This window comes from Triticum aestivum, chromosome 5D, assembly GCF_018294505.1.
Source record: "Triticum aestivum cultivar Chinese Spring chromosome 5D, IWGSC CS RefSeq v2.1, whole genome shotgun sequence".
Classification (NCBI taxonomy): Eukaryota; Viridiplantae; Streptophyta; class Magnoliopsida; order Poales; family Poaceae; genus Triticum; species Triticum aestivum.
In genome coordinates this window covers 292,433,068-292,449,418 of record NC_057808.1, presented here as the reverse complement: position 1 = coordinate 292,449,418, position 16,351 = coordinate 292,433,068, and the positions used below count along the sequence as shown (strand labels likewise).

Below are 16,351 nucleotides of genomic sequence, written 5' to 3'. Positions count from 1 at the left end.
ATAAGGTCAGCTCTTGAATGGAAAGAATAAGAAGGCTGATAGTGAAACACTCTGCTATAGAATTTATAAAATGACATCTTGAAGCTAGAAAAAAGAGAAGGAAAGATCAAGGTGATAGGACTCTTGTGGTAGTGGTGGAACGAACGGACTATATAGAAGAAGTTAAAAATATGAAGTAATGATATATACTACACTAGGAATGTACGAACGGATATGCTAGGAATGGAATGAACGAACGGACTTATGCATTGTGATGCCTGGGAATTAAGTAGTATGAGACTCATATAAATCAAAATTTGACCAAAAATGAAATTATCCAGAAATATTTGTTTTTTGTAAAATTAACACTAATATACTTGGCATTATGGAAAAATTTCAGTCACTTTTGCCTAACAGGTTTAAAAATACCCATAAATTACATTTATAGCCCCCTTTTTGTCCATAAAATGGAAGTGTCCATACATTTTTGAAACAATTCTCTAAACTCAAAACTAACAAGATTATTATTCTAGGAACATTTCATACATTTTTTTCAAACCGAATTAAAAAAGAACATAGATGGGAAACCTCTTGATTCTCCAAGTGCCAAAAGGCCTTTTGGTATTGCCTTTGTTGGGCATATGGATAGCTCTTCCATTGTCGGTGAATGCAATCAAGGTTTCCAAGCATACAATGAAAAACCTCTTGATTCTCTAACTATAAAAGGGTGCGATGTGTCCTCTGACATTTGGTTCTCTCAAGTACTCCTTTCCAAATCGAACGGTGATTATGGTCAAAGACCCATTACCATCATTCTCCCAAAAAAAATTGTTTTCGACTCCCTCCGTCCGCGTCCGCTCTCTGGTCCACGGTGCTTGGGGCGACTCCCTCCGTCCGCGTCCGCTCTCTGGTCCACGATGCTTGGGGCAACACGAAGATCTTGCTCCTGCCAGTGACCAACCGCCTCCTCTGTGTTAGTGTCACGACCTAGGGTCGGACGAGTTCGTCGCCGGTGAGCGGAGGAGGAGATCAGGTAGGGGAGAATTTGAAATAGCTGGAGAGGAGGAAGAGACAGCGAGAAGGGAGAGGGAGAGAGCCAGCGGCTTAGAATTCTGATCTATTTCATTTCGATGCCTATCCACCCGTAGCTTGGCTTGCTTATATCCACAAGTCCAGCTCACACCTTACAAGGCCCATGGCCCAATCCTATTACAAGGCTTTCAGCCCAATCGACCACTCAATGCATTTAAACTCTCCCGCGTCATGGTTACTTCTTCTTCATTGCTTGTTTACGCCTTCTCCCCTGGTCGACGCCCATCGTAAGCACTGCATCACTTACAGTTAGCAACAGCTTTCACCATGACATCGTTCAGTGCAACTTGGAGTTACTCGCAGTCATTTCCAGTTCATATAAAATTTATTCCCGATGTTGATCTAGAGCCTTAGTTCTTGGGTTTGCGTCAACACTAGTTCTGTTTTGATAGTTCTATTGTGATCTTTTGTGAAAAAATCTATCGTATAGTCATCTTGTAGAAGTAAGTAGCTACGTATATGTATGCATATGCTGACTGTCTGAAAGTTTTCTGAACAATCGATCTCCATATGGATCACAAAGTCCACAAACAATCGATCTCCACACAAATCACATTTTTTGAACACAAGAGCGCTTGAAGCCACCGGCCCCTTTTTATAGGATGTGAGCTGCACAGGTATCTTAGCAAAACAAGAAGCAAGACTAGCATGGAAAGTGGACGGCGTTGCTGATTAAGTTAAGGCTGTTTTTAGGCTTATCTACCAGAACAAAATGTACAAACAAAGATGGCATATTGCAGGTCTTCTGGGGTACTTCAAATTCCTAACAAAATCATGAACATTATGATCGAACCACAGCCTGCAGATGTTTTGCTAAAGCATTACAGTAACAGAAAATGATTTCACACATTATACCATTAGCACAATTTCACATATTATATTGTTAGCCGACAAGTGGTTTGTTTACTAAATCACCGTCAGTAAAATACTTATCTTCCCACAGCTGCAAATAGAAGATATAAAGCCCTGCATGATGACCATTGATGATGTCTTTTTACTAAATGATCATAGTACATTCGCTCAACCACCACGTGATGTTGACCGAATACATGGAGGTAGCAATTGTCCAAAACCATTGGTATGCAACAAACCAGTACAGATAACAGAAACTTCAGTTCAATCTTAGATGCCTAATCACATAGAAATAAACCAAGTTCATTCCATGAAGAACCACCGTTGCTCCAAACTTAAAAGCATGCATACCTCTGTCACAGTGACCAATTCAAGTAGGCAGTACGAAGCCAACTGTTCCATAGCATGAAGAACTGATGATGCCTGTCAAAGATCCACTTCTTATGGACACCACCAACAATCTCATATTGATGTCAAATGTGCAACGACTGTAACTCTGCATACAACGGCACATATGGCATATATGGCGGCTTCCCGTCTACAGGACCAGAGATCAGCTTGACTTGCCCGCTATCCATATTATAGCAAGTGAATGTGATAAACCAACCAACATTGAAGAATATCATGTTGCATTCCGGATGAATCGCAATCCATTCAAAATCCTTGTCAAGGCAGAAATTGGAATCTGTTTCTCCAAGTATGTATGAAGTGTCAACGCTATGCTTCAGTTTCCATTCTCTGCTTTGATAGTCCTCGAGAACATAAACTACTAGTCGAATGGTAACACCATCTTCATCTTGCTGAAAATTGGCATAATGCAGGCGACCCTGTGACCGCTGAATAAAACCATCAAGCAGACCGTCAGCGTCAGGGACATCAATGTTCATCCATGTTTCCCCCTTGGTGTCCACCACAGCTAGACAAGGGGATATCCCACGACAATCGGCTTCAAAATGCAGATAGCCGTTAAGAAAAACAGATGCAGACTGACGATTAATGATCCTAATGTCTGCATTCCATTTCTTCTCCTTGTGAACCCATCCTCCGGTTTCAGACGAATACTCTGCCACCCCGACAATGTCAGGGTCCCAAAGCTGGTCGTGCTCATTTCTGAACTCAAACACATAGAAATGCGACGACACGGCCGGATCAAAGCCCAAACGTGTGGTGGCCACCTCGCTGGTGGCCTTGCCGGAGTCCGGCAACACGGTCCACTTATGCGTGGCAGGATTACACACGACATAATGGAACTCATCGCCCTGGGCCGAGACGTACCAGCGGCAGAGGAGGAGGCCGCTGCAGCAGTCCAGCAGATGGACGCGGCGGTGGTTGGGCAGGAAGGCGCAGGAGGTGTCGATCGGAGGGGAGCATCTCCCCGGGAAATCGGCGAAGCGGACGGGGGATTTCAGAAGCCAGTCGCTGGTGGTGGCGCTGCCGTAGAAGAAGCCGGCCGGTGTTTGGGGGAGCTTTTTGCGGTGCTCGGGGGAGCTTTTTGCGGTGCTCGGGGTGGTGGATGAGGGCCAGCCAGTGGGTGGAGACGCACTTGAAGCGGCAGAGTGACTTGACCGGGAGACGCGCGAGGATCTCGACGAGGAGGTCGTCGGTGAGCCTCTCGACCGCCATGCCGCCGTCACTGTGGGGAGACGCGCACGGGAAACGAGACAAGGTGCGGCCTTTCTTCCGCGGGCTAGAGCTATCCACGGGGTCGGACATGGCGGCGACGCCGTCGAGCAGAGGGACGGGGGGAGTGATAGCTAGGTCAGAGGATCCCAGTCGACGGGAGTGGGATTTGTTCTCTCTGAGTCAACAGATTGGGCCGTCCAGCGTCAGTAAATGGGCTGAACTGTGTGGCAACTAGACTGGATTGGAAGAATAGGGCCCAAAGACAAAATTAAGACATTCACATTTGATTTCTCTAAAAGAAATGGAATTCTGCACTACAATTTTGGGGATAATTAAATCCTTGCCCCTAGAAAAGTATTTTAGTTTGCCTGAATGTCCTTTGAACATTTGACCACTACTCTGAAAATTCCATAACAAATTCATATCAACTCAAATAAAATATCAAAACATTGTCTATATACTTTTAGATTTAATACCATTAATAATATTAATAACCTCATGTAGTTTAATCAGTATTTTCTCATGGATGCAAATGACATGCACATATAGGTGATATTTTTCATAAAATTCTGATATCTTATTTGTATTTTTATGGGTTCAAACGAATTTGCTATGATTTTTTCAAAGTAATGGTCAATCTTTCAATGGGCTTTCGGGTGACGTAAAATGCCTTTTTAAGGTGGCCGAGCGGACAGCTCGGCACTCCGAAGTGGCGACACAGCACGACCGCTGTGGAGAGGTGAAGCTCCCAGTTTAGCCGAGGTGACGGAGCAGGTAGGCGGGTGATGCCGGAGCCCCCACGTCAGCCGACGTGTCGAAACAGGTCGGCGTCAATTTACCTGTGCACATGAAACAGTGCAAACCAAAAGTAATAAAAAATAGAGATAATAATATATTTTTAATTCTACTTAATTAACTTAAGCGTAGTAAGTAATTAAAGAAATATGGCCTGAGCGCCGAGGTCGGCTCGATGGCATGACAGTGTTGTGGCGCGGCGATGTCGACACAGGTCGGCCAACCTCGGTGACGGCGAGACGCCGGCTAGACCGATGTCGTGCACATGTATCGAAAAAATATCCCTGCAAAAATAATGTAGTGCAAAACAACAGAAAATATTCTGTGTGCAATAATTTTATGAGCTAACCGAATAGCTAGGAAAAATAAAACTTGTTCGACGGCGATAACCGGGACTGATCTGTACAGAACTAGTATCAGTGAGCACCAAGAATTAGGTCACTTTGATCTTCATGCGAAGTAGTACTTGAATTACTAGAATTTGCTGAGCAAAATCGAGGTACCATACTGCAAAACTAGTATAATCAATTGGGTTATGGATTTATGCAATTTTCAGCAAAAAAATAGCAGAAGACCAGCGACCAACTAGGAGCTGGGAAAAAAATCTCCCTAATGTGTGTTTGGAGGTCCTCATCTCCATGTGGTCGCTCGGAACATGCCCCCAAGCCGACAAGTCAGTCCTGAGGTGGCCGAGCGAGGAGCTCGGCATTCCTAAGTGCTGACATAGCACGGCCGAGTGAGGAGTTCGGCATTCCGAAGTGGTGACATAGCACGTCCGATGTGGCGAGGCGAAACCCCCAGTCCAACCACGATGATGGAGCAGGCCGGCAGTGTGACGCCGAAGTCCCCGGAGTTGGTTAATGAAGCGATGGTGAAGCCCCCGGTCCAGCCGAGTTGATGGAGCAGGTCGGCGACGTCGGCTCACTAGCGGTGTGGCATAGTCGAGGCCGATTATCTGCATGCATAAAGTAGCACAAGCCAGATAATAATAATAAAATAAATAAAAATTCTTTACAGATTTTATTTATGCAAAATAAATTATTAAAAGAGATTTGGCCTGGCGCGAGGCCGATGTCGACATAGGGCGTTCGCGTGACGAGGTGACAAAATCCGGATTCGCAGGGTCGCCCGAGTTACGGACATGACGCGTGCAGGACAGTGATGGCATATCGGATCGCCCTGAAACGACGGCCGCAGTGTAGACTGGAGTGCAAAACCAGTAGCATCAAGAATCGCTGACCAGCAGAAAATACTCTTTGAAATATTACTAATATGCATATTGCGAATAACTAGAACAATTGCGCCTATTGATTTATCCGACGATGTCCAAACTGATGGTAGACGAGATAATTATGGACGAGGGACGTCCTGACAGGAGTGCCTCAAGACTGCATCGGGCCGACCAATATACGGAACGACTGATCAAAATACGCAGGTTGGTTTGACGGCACGACAATGCGGCGCGCGTACGTCGACGCGGGTTAGAGTTCCATGGACAATGATGACAAGATGTCTACGGTGACATCGTGACAATACATAGAGTAGGTCATATCATGTCTACCGTGTCCGCCGGCCCGCGTTCATAAATCTAGGCTCCAAATTACGGATGATCAGCATACTTTGATGAAGTATAGGAAGTGCTCGTAGGATATGGGCCATTAATACTAGTATATGGAAAGTGCACCAGGCGACAACAAGTCAAAAATTATAGCCTGACTCCACACTTTAATAATTAAATAATTAAAGGAAGGAGGGATGAAATCTTCCCTGTATGCCGCCGCCTAATAGAATTCATGTCAGCCCGTCCTGTATTTTCATGTAGGTGCACACGCCGCTTTGCAACATGGCGCAGTCGCAACCCTAGACTTTGGGACATGGTGTACAACCTCGGATCCTGCTGGCCGGGTTGACCTCCACGGAGAGTTGCAGCAACAAATGATGAAAAATAGCAAAAGACAAACATTAGGTTTAGCCTTTACGTAGCTAGTCAAGCAAGGGCTAAGATGCACAATTCATTGATGAAATCTTGAAATCCGTCCTGTACTCTGACTAAATAATAGTAGTACTAGTTAGCAAATCGGTTCACTTTCCTGATGGCTCACGTGCAAAGGAAGAGAGAGCTCAAACAGAACCTTTCTCTTGAGCCGCGTGCGGGCAGAAGAATCAATATTCAATCAATGCATGCATGGGTTTGCCTTAGCCTTATTTCTCTGACATAGCAAAGGTGCAGGGCGGCTCCTGTATGTTCATCCACACGCACGTGCACCTCGCGGATACCTCGGTCATCCTGCTGTGGTCGGATCATGCGGAAAAATCGCCACCGCCCACAAGATCGAAACCGATCTGCAAACAATATATCAAGGCAGTAGAAATACTTCAAGAAGAAATTGCCTTATTCTATACAGATTTAACTGAAAAAATATCACCTGATAATGCATCGATCCGCGACGATCGCCCAGCAGGCTCTCAATGAAAGCACCAATGTCAATGTGAAATCCGTCATATCTCATAGTAGGGGTCCTAAGCTAGGCGTCTTGGAGCGATGGTAATACGAACACATGTTTTACCCAGGTTCGGACCCTCTTGATGGAGGTAAAACCCTACGTCCTGCTTTTGATTGTATTCATATGGGGGATAGTACAGGGTACATGTGTCTACCACGAGATTGTTCTAATGAATATTAGACCATCTATTAACTAGTCTGTCCTCGGTTTATATAATGCACCGGAGGCCTAGGGTTTAGAGGAGTCCTCGTCTTGGGCGCCAAGTCTTGTGGAATCCTCCTTGTATGCGGCAGGGGCTGCCCGAAGTGGCCCATAAGTGAACCGCCATGGGGTCCTCGGCCTGATCCAGCTGGACAAGAGACGACGTGGTGAGTACCACCTAGTCCAGGACACTGTCAAGGAGCAATCATTTTTTTTGCGTAATAAGGAGGCACTTGCTTGTGTGGGTCCCTACTGTTAGCCTCTTCACTTACATCCCTCTTCCGATGGCTGTTGTTTGTTGACCATGTTGACCACGCTGTGCCGATACCACCAACGCGGTGGACGACGGTGAGGTCTAGGAAGGGAACGACCCGGAGCCGGCGAAGCCACAACAGTGGATGCCCACGCTGAGGGGAGTACGAGGGCTGACTGGTCGGTTGCGGGGTGAGGCTGACGTCACCGGAAAATAACAGGAGGTGCGGGTGGGTAGAGGGATGGCCTGGCCAGCCGGGATTAGGGTGGGCGGGTGAGGCTTGCGCGGCAGCACAACCGGCCACGGGAGGAGGAAGCAGGCAGTCCCACCGGCGCTGGTTTGGGCGGCTGGAGCAAGAAGATCAAAGTTTGAAGAAGCACGACGGCCGTTGGATGGACATCCAACAGTCACTGCTCTGTGTTGATTAAGTTGACAAAGCCTTGCGTACACGTCAATTTTTTAGGATAGCGCCATCATCAACCTAGTAGGCCCACAAGTCAGCCTCCAAATCTATGGAAACAACATACAACCCATTTGCTATTATTTTTAACAATTTATAGCCCATTTGCTACTTCTTAACGATATTTTGAAGCACATATTCTTTTTATTAGCATTACAGACCATATTCTGGTCACTACTAAAAAATTTAACGAAATTTTGCATATTTCGGTGAGGTCTGAACTCTTTTAATCATGAAATTTTGAGTCACGAGAAAAATAATTTAAAAAATTATATCAAAATACAATACAAAGAAATTTTCTCCGCAAAAAAAATAGTGAAATTAAAAATCTTGAAATCCAGAAAAAAACGAAATTTGAATCTAATTGCCGGTTGGCTTTGGTTTTAAAATTTACAGCCCATTTCTTACTAGTTGTAGCCCATTTTCTGGGGAAGCCGAATACATCCCTCCTCGATTTGAAAGATTTACAGCCTAGCAGGGCTGAGAAAAGCAAGTAGGCCTCGGTTGGGCATTCTCCAAAAACAAATAGAACTGGGCTAGCTATTTTCAGAAAGAAAAAAGATATCAACTGGGCTCGTCACGTGCTTAAATAAAAGCCTGGGCTAGACGGGCCACAGCCCCCGCACAGCCCGCAGTTGATACCCTACTCCGTCTCTAAAACTAAAAAAACTGGGCGAGCTGCTGGGTCCCGGGTGTTAGCCGCTCGTTGTGTAATTTTCTCGTTTATTGACTACATTGACAATGGCGTGGGACCTAGATGTCAAACCATTAGGAGGAAGTATTTTTTTGGCTTGTAATAACGAGGCACCTGCTTGCGTAATGCCATGACCCTGGTGGGTCCCTACTATCAGCCTCTCCTTGTACAATCATCTCCTGATTCCTCTCGGCTGTTGACCATGTTGACAACGCCAGACGACAGCGGGCGCACCGCGAGCGAACCAAGGCGGAGAACGACGGCGAGGCCTCGGATGGGAACAAACAGGGAGCCGTGGAAGATGTGGCAGTGTAGTGGCAAGCGAAGGGGAGTACAAGGGCAACAACATCTAACTCAAGCTTACAAATAGTACAAAAGCCCAAGGATTAATTGTTCATCAAATTTTGACAAAACCCAGATTGAACATGGCAATAACATCTAAACCAACCACTATTTTTGGCAGTCTCAAACAAATGGATCGGTGTGATCCATCAAATCAACATCATGTGCCAAAAATTTTACTGGAACATGACCACAAGTTGTTGTAAATAGAGGCCGAGCATGTTCGGAAGCCCATTTCTCCGCCTGAAACTTCTTTTTTTGCTGTTCAACATATCCGTCTGTGAGAAATTTCTTGGTGAAAAAATTAAGCCTCATGGACAATAGTAACCTCGCATTCAACAGGAATGTGACAAAGCTTCTGTTTGCCTGGTTGGATGCATATCCTTCCATCATTATTGTCCTCAAACGAATGTCATGAGAACTGAGAAAATCCCGGTGCTTATTACTCCACTGACTGGTTATATATTTTTCTCCATGTGTTAGTGCCTAAGTAGACATGAAGATTGAAAACAATTAAGGTCTAAAAAAATGGGTATGTCGAAAGAGCGACAGCTGAACGGTTAATTCTAGTACAATATATACGGGCTTTCAATGTGCATGAAATCATCACCTTTATATACAAATTCTCCAGACATGAAAAGCATTGCAGCAAGCCAATAATTGTGTTTAGATCACAACTAAACATTTCGCTATATAAGATCTTGACAGAATCCAGCACCATTGGTAGGCTATCCATGGACGAACTCTTCGTTGAGCATACATAATATTAGTACCCAAAGTGTACTCCAAGATGATATAGAACTTATGCGCACAAATGAAAAATGCAGCTTATGATTACAAATGTGTAGATGATAATATGCGGCACATGAATAAGTGTGGAGCCAAACACCAACTTGTGATAATTAAACGGATCACGAATTACACCCAAGGTCTCCAGTTTAGGCGCGGACACGACAACTATTTCCAAGGTATATAACAATAATGAAGGAGCAACCTTTGAAGTGAAGGGGCATCTTTGATGATGAGTTGTTGTCCTTCGAAGCAAATTCCAATGCTTTTAAGGAGAGGCGACGTTATTTGGAGACAACTAATACGGATTTCTATTCCCAAAACAATACAAGAGCTCTACGGCAGGGCAACTAGAGTGGATGATGCTATGCAGTGAGGCCCCCAACGGATAAACCACCAGAAGTGGAAGTTGTTTTAGCAGTGGGAGTCGAAGCATTTGTACCAGATCGTCTAGTAGATGGCACCGGGCGAAGGTGGCGGTGTGAGAGAGGAGGATAACCACGAGATGGACAACAGTGGTGTGGGCACAAATTCTTGGCGTTCAGTTCATGGTATGTAAATTCCGTGGTAAAGGTAGAACTCAAACTACTGGAGTTTTTCAAATTCAGGCGACGTCAGACAAGCGTCCACCGTGCAGGATATGGACAGCAGGTAGCGTGTCGAGATGCAGAGGCGTTGAACGGAGCCCTGGTGGGAGGAGATGATGGCTCTGAGGAGTTCAAAATCATGAACGACAGATAGCTGACTACAGACAAGATTAAGGGGCGTGGCGCGCCATAGAGGGCGCCACCGAGTTGTGAGGATTTGGGTGCGGTAGCAATCCTTTGTGGGGAGAAGCGAGATGATCTCCCCAAGCATGGCGTCCGGGAGATCGCTGATGCGGTCCACCCGAGATTGTATGGGTTCCTCAGATCCGAGGGGTGGGGGCTCTCAGCTTCTCCCCGCGCTGCCTGGTGCGGGATCTACAACCGGCGTTGCCGCTGGCGGGAGCCTCATCTTCTTGGCGCTGGGGCATGCCGACTCCATTTTCCTTGCATGCCTCGCGTCGAGCTCACGGGTTTGAGCAGAGCAGCCAAAGCCGAGCCTAGTGGCAGTGTGAGTGGGGAAGAAGGAGGGTTGGGGTTTTCTGTAGGAGCGAGGAAGAAGGGGAACATGCATTTTCTGTACGAGTGAGGAAGAAGGGGAACATGCATTTTCTATACGAGTGAAGAAGAAGGTGAGCGGGGGTTTTCTGTACGAGTGAGGAAGAAGGGGAGCACGGGGAATTGGGGGGTGTCAGAAGGGGGAGAGTCTAGCGGGATGCAGGGTTTTTTCAGGAGCACCCCAATTCAAGAACTATGGGTTTTTCCTTGCAACAAAACTAATGGGCTTTAAGATGGATTGGCTTTTATATCGGTCTGGTCGGCTGCCGTCGTGTTTCTCGTCCTGGGCGGTCTTAACACTAGAGGCAGCCCATAAGAGACACTCTCCAGCTCTCCCAGCTTATTGCCCATTCGAAAGAAAAAAAGAGGCGCCCTCCAGCTTATCGCTCCTCATTGGTAACCTTTTTCAACTTTAAAAAAAATTATGGCTCCTTCTCGGGCCCGCTTTCCATCCACCAAATTAGAGGATGCGGTACTGCATGCAGACACTCACACTGGTCATAGCGCGGCAACATGAGTTGTCAAATGAGGTGTCAACATTCACATTAAACTAAGCTTCAGAAGATATGGTATGCATACTAACATTCACAAGCACAAAAGTTCAGCATGCTTATGCATCTCAATGATTCACCGTACTATAACCAAGACAAAGCTGTGAGAAGGTGCATAAATAAAGAAAAACGATCGATGCTTCTCTGAGCAAAGGGCCTCCCTGCGCACACATTAATTTCCTGGGCATGCTTGTTTCTTCTCAATGTTGCGAGCACTTTGAGCATGTTGGCAACTCCACAGCTAGCTGCTTGTTTGCTCCTCCACTACTCACCGGCTAGGCCGTATTTGACTCGGGACTCTTTTATCTTGCGGTGACGTTGCGGCTACACTTCTTGTTTGCTCCTCCACTACTAGCAGGCTAGGCCGTATTTGACTCGGGACTCTTTTATCTTGCGATGACATTGCGGTTGCACTGCTTGTTTGCTCCTCCACACATGACAGGCTCGTTCCACACTGCAACTAGCAAGTCAACATACGAATACACTTATTTCATCTTTCGCTGGTCATTGTACCTAGTTACGAATGTAGGAATACCTGGAGCGCCATGAGGTTAGCTGACAGCAGGTAGATGCAGCCATATAATTTTGTGCGGTTCTACAAAAATTGAGGTTTGTGTCCCGTCCCATTCTTACGAGAATTCTTCCTGAATTTGGTACAATGTGACGGCTTGTTCTTTGCATCAAACTTGCCTTTCCCTTGAGATTTGTTCTTGTTGTTTTTGGTCTTGTTGGGCTGGAAGTTCTTCTCGTGTACCATGTGGGCACTAGAAGCTCCCTCAGCGACTCGAGCACGTGTGTCTTTTGCTCTCGCCTTCTCTTGAAAATCAAGAGTGCTAATGAGATCCGCAACGGAAAACTATTGTCTCTTATGTTTCAGAGAAGTAACAAAATTGTTCTGTGAAGGTGGAAGCTTGGCAATGATGGTCCCAGCAACAAATTTTTCCGGCAACACACACTTAAAGTACTCAAGTTCCTTAGCAAGTGACTGTATCATGAGCTTGCTGAACAACAGAGTGCTCATCAATTATCTTGTAATCATATAATTGCTCCACGACGTACAAATCGCTACAAGCGTCCAAGGCCCCAAACGTGGCCTCAAGCGCAGCCCACATGTCTTTGCCGCTGTCAAATGACATATATGAATCCACAACGGAATCGTCAAGAACACTCAGAAGGGCGCCATTGAAGATGGTATCCATGTTCTCAAAAGCTTCCTGCTGTGCAGGACTAAGATCGTCCTCAGGCTTGCCCTTAGTGGCCTCATAGCAGTACATGATCTGAAACCAGTAAACTACTCTCGTGCGCCACCTTTTATATTGCACCCCCTTAAAGGTAGGTGGCTTCAAAAGCGCAGAAAATCCACTCGGAGTAAATTGCCTATAATCAGGTTTTTGGTATGGATTGTTGAATATATGAGCAAATTACTATGATATTTAATCCGAATAAACAGTAAATAGATCATGACGACAATTGCAAAGATCAAAGTAATGATGCGGACTAAACCAGGAGGACAGAATCACATACTGTGCAGCGGGAGCAGAACCACTATGGTTGATGTTGTCACTCATGTTGTTGATGAAGAGGTTGCTGATGTCAGGGAAGAAGGTTGTCGTTGAGGAAGTCATCGCTGGCAGCAGTCGTGCGAGTGTGCTCCCCGAAAACCTTGTAACGCCCACGATGCGGCTATATCTCCCACGTGTCGAGGCACGACTTAGAGGCATAACCGCATTGTGGTTTTGTCGCAAGAAGGGTCATCTTCACACAATCCCATGTAATGAACAAGAATGGGATAAAGAGTTGGCTTACAATCGCCACTTCACACAATACATAAATATAATTCATACATCATCCAAAATACACACATAGACCGACTACGGTCAAGATCCAAATGAAAATAAGATAACCCCAAATGCTAGATCCCCGATCGTCCCAACTGGGTTCCACTACTGATCATCAGGAAAAGACACATAGTAACGACCACGTTCCTCATCGAACTCCCACTTGAGGTCGATCCCATCACCTGCACTGGCATCGTCGGCACCTGCAACTGTGTTGGTAGAATCTGTGAGTCATGAGGACTCAGCAATCTCACACCCGCGAGATCAAGACTATATAAGCTTATAGGAAAGGGTGGTGTAATGAGGTGGAGCTGCAGCAGGCACTAAGCATATATGGTGGCTAACATACTCAAAAGAGAGCGAGAAGAGAAGCAACGGAACGGTCGTCATCTAGCAATGACCAAGAAGTGATCCTGAACTCCTAATTATGTCATTCATAACTCAAACCGTGTTCACTTCCCGGACTCCGCCGAGAAGAGACCATCACGCCTACACACACCATTGATGTATTTTAATTGGGTCAAGTGACAAGTTCTCTACAATCGGACATTAACAAATTCCCATCTGCCTCATAACCGCGGGCACGGCTTTCGAAAGATAATACCCTACAGGGGTGTCCCAACTTAGCCCATCATAAGCTCTCACGGTCAACGAAGGATAAACCTTCTCCCGGAAAGACCCGATCAGTCTCGGAATCCCGGTTTACAAGACATTTTGACAATGGTAAAACAAGACCAGCAAAGCCGCCCGAATGTGCCGACAAATCCCGATAGGAGCTGCACATATCTCGTTCTCAGGGCACACCGGATGGGCAAGACGTCGAGTTGGCGTAGACCCTGGTTGCCCAGGGGGCGCCGGACATCGCCCAGTTTGGGCCAGCACTCGAAGGAGCACTGGTCTGGGGGTTTAAAATAAAGATGACCCTCGGGCTCGCGAAAAACCCGGGGGAAAGGCTTAGGTGGCAAATGGTAAAACCAAGGTTGGGCCTTGCTGGAGGAGTTTTATTCAAGGCGAACTGTCAAGGGGGTCCCATAAATCACCCAACCGCGTAAGGAACGCAAACTCAAGGAACATAAAACCGGTATGACAGAAACTAGGGCGGCAAGAGTGGAACAAAACACCAGGCATAAGGCCGAGCCTTCCACCCTTTACCAAATATATAGATGCATTAATTAAATAAGAGATATTGTGATATCCCAACATATCCATGTTCCAACATGGAACAACCTTCAACTTCACCTGCAACTAGCAACGCTATAAGAAGGGCTGAGCAAAAGCGGTAACTTAGCCAAACAACGGTTTGCTAGGAAAGGATGGTTAGAGGCTGACATGGCAATATGAGAGGCATGATATAGCAAGTGGTAGGTAGCGCAGCATGGCAATAGAGCGAACAACTAGCAAAGCAAAGATAGAAGTGATTTCGAGGGGTGGTCATCTTGCCTGCAAGGTTCTCAGAGTTGTCGAAAGCTTGATCCTCGTAAGCGTACTCAACAGGTTCCTCGTTCACGAACACGTCTCCCAGCTCTACCCAAGACAAGAACACAAGCAATGGAACCACAATCAATCACGGGAAATGCACAAGCAACATGGTGCAAAACATGAATGATATGCAAGATATGATATGCGACGCATATGCGTGCTCCGGAAGGAAAATGATGAACAAGGCAGTAACTTGGCAAACCAAGCATGCCACTGGAAAGATGAGATGATTTCGGTCGAAATCGATATAACGATCACCGGAAACGGATGCACGGTTTGCAAATGGCAAGCAAAACAAAAATGACACGAATCTGCGATTAACAGCATGATAGCACTTAAAATGCAACAAGTAACAAAGCTACAGCACTCCAACATAGCAACAAAGCATATATCAGTAATCTACAAGAGATTCTTGACAAAAGATAAACACTGAGCTACCGCTAGTTCACAACATAACAAGCTCAAACAAGCATGGCAAAAGTGCAAAAGATAACAGGTTCACAGACTTGGTGAAATTACTGGACATGGCAGAAAACAGCATCAGGTAGCAATGTTCAGAGCACGAAAACAACATGCTACAGGAACTTAACATGGCAAAACAAGGCATGGAAGTATTCTACTAAATGCACATGACAAAAGTTCCTTACTGACCATAAGCCAAAAAGGACCAGAAGATATGATGGCAACCATGCAAACATAGCAAGTTTCGTTAACAGGTTTCAGACTTAGCAGAAAACAGAGCATGGCAGAAACAATAATATGAAGGCATCTTGGTGAGCTTGATGCACTCAACACAAAGCAATGCATGAAAAAAAAGCATACCTACAGCAAGATGGAAAGTTTATGAAGCTATCCATGGCAAGATCAAATACATAGCATGTATGGATCAACTACAATAAGCTTGGCAAAATTGAATAACACGTAAACAATCTGCCAGAAATATTTTATAGCACAAGTAGAGCAAGATTGAGTCATGCTATGACACTCCATAAATGCAAACAAGGGCAGGAATGGATCAATTACAACAATATCTATAGAACATCCTTACTGAACATCTCCAAAATATGCACGGATCTCTCTGTAGCATCAAGTTTACATGGCAACAAAATAACAGCAGACAAAGACTTGGAGAAATCACAAGTCCCTGAAATCAGAAACATTACGGGGCCTAGTTTGCATACTTGTGCTAGTCACCACAGAGATCACAAAAATACATGGCATACACCACCGGAAAGATGGCATGGCATACAGCAAAACACATGTAGAGCTCATGCCCATAAGATGCACAGATTAAATGATACAAAAATAACAAATCTCCAAGTTCTGCTAAGTAACAGCAGATAACAGCAAGTAGCACTCTTGCACCAGAGATTTGGGCATCAAGATAGCCTCTAATGAACATGGTGCAATGGAACAAAATGTAGAGCATCACGAGACGAACAATTCGATATATTACACGCGTGAAACGGAGCTATATGCAGAGAGTTATACCATGATGAACAATTGCACATGCTGTAAAAATATTGGAGACTTGGAGGAAATTCGGGGTTCGGGAAAAAGTCAACGCACTGGTTACCGTGGATTTGGATCAGGGCCGGCCTCGAGGGAGCTCGCCGGAGCGAGGGAGGACGCCGGAGGAGAGGAAGACCACGAGGCCGGAGAGGGGTCGGAGGGGGCCGGGCGCGGCCGGATCCAGCAGGGCGGGGCCGGGGCGCGCGGGCGGCGACCCACGGGAGCCAACGGGCGGCGCCGAGGCA

General features: G+C 45.8%; 1 pseudogene; it reads right to left on the bottom strand.

The window, feature by feature from the left end:
- Positions 1-1,080: 1,080 nt before the first annotated feature.
- Positions 1,081-3,673, bottom strand: LOC123121270 (F-box protein At5g07610-like; annotated as a pseudogene).
- Between the last annotated feature and the right edge of the window lie 12,678 nt (positions 3,674-16,351).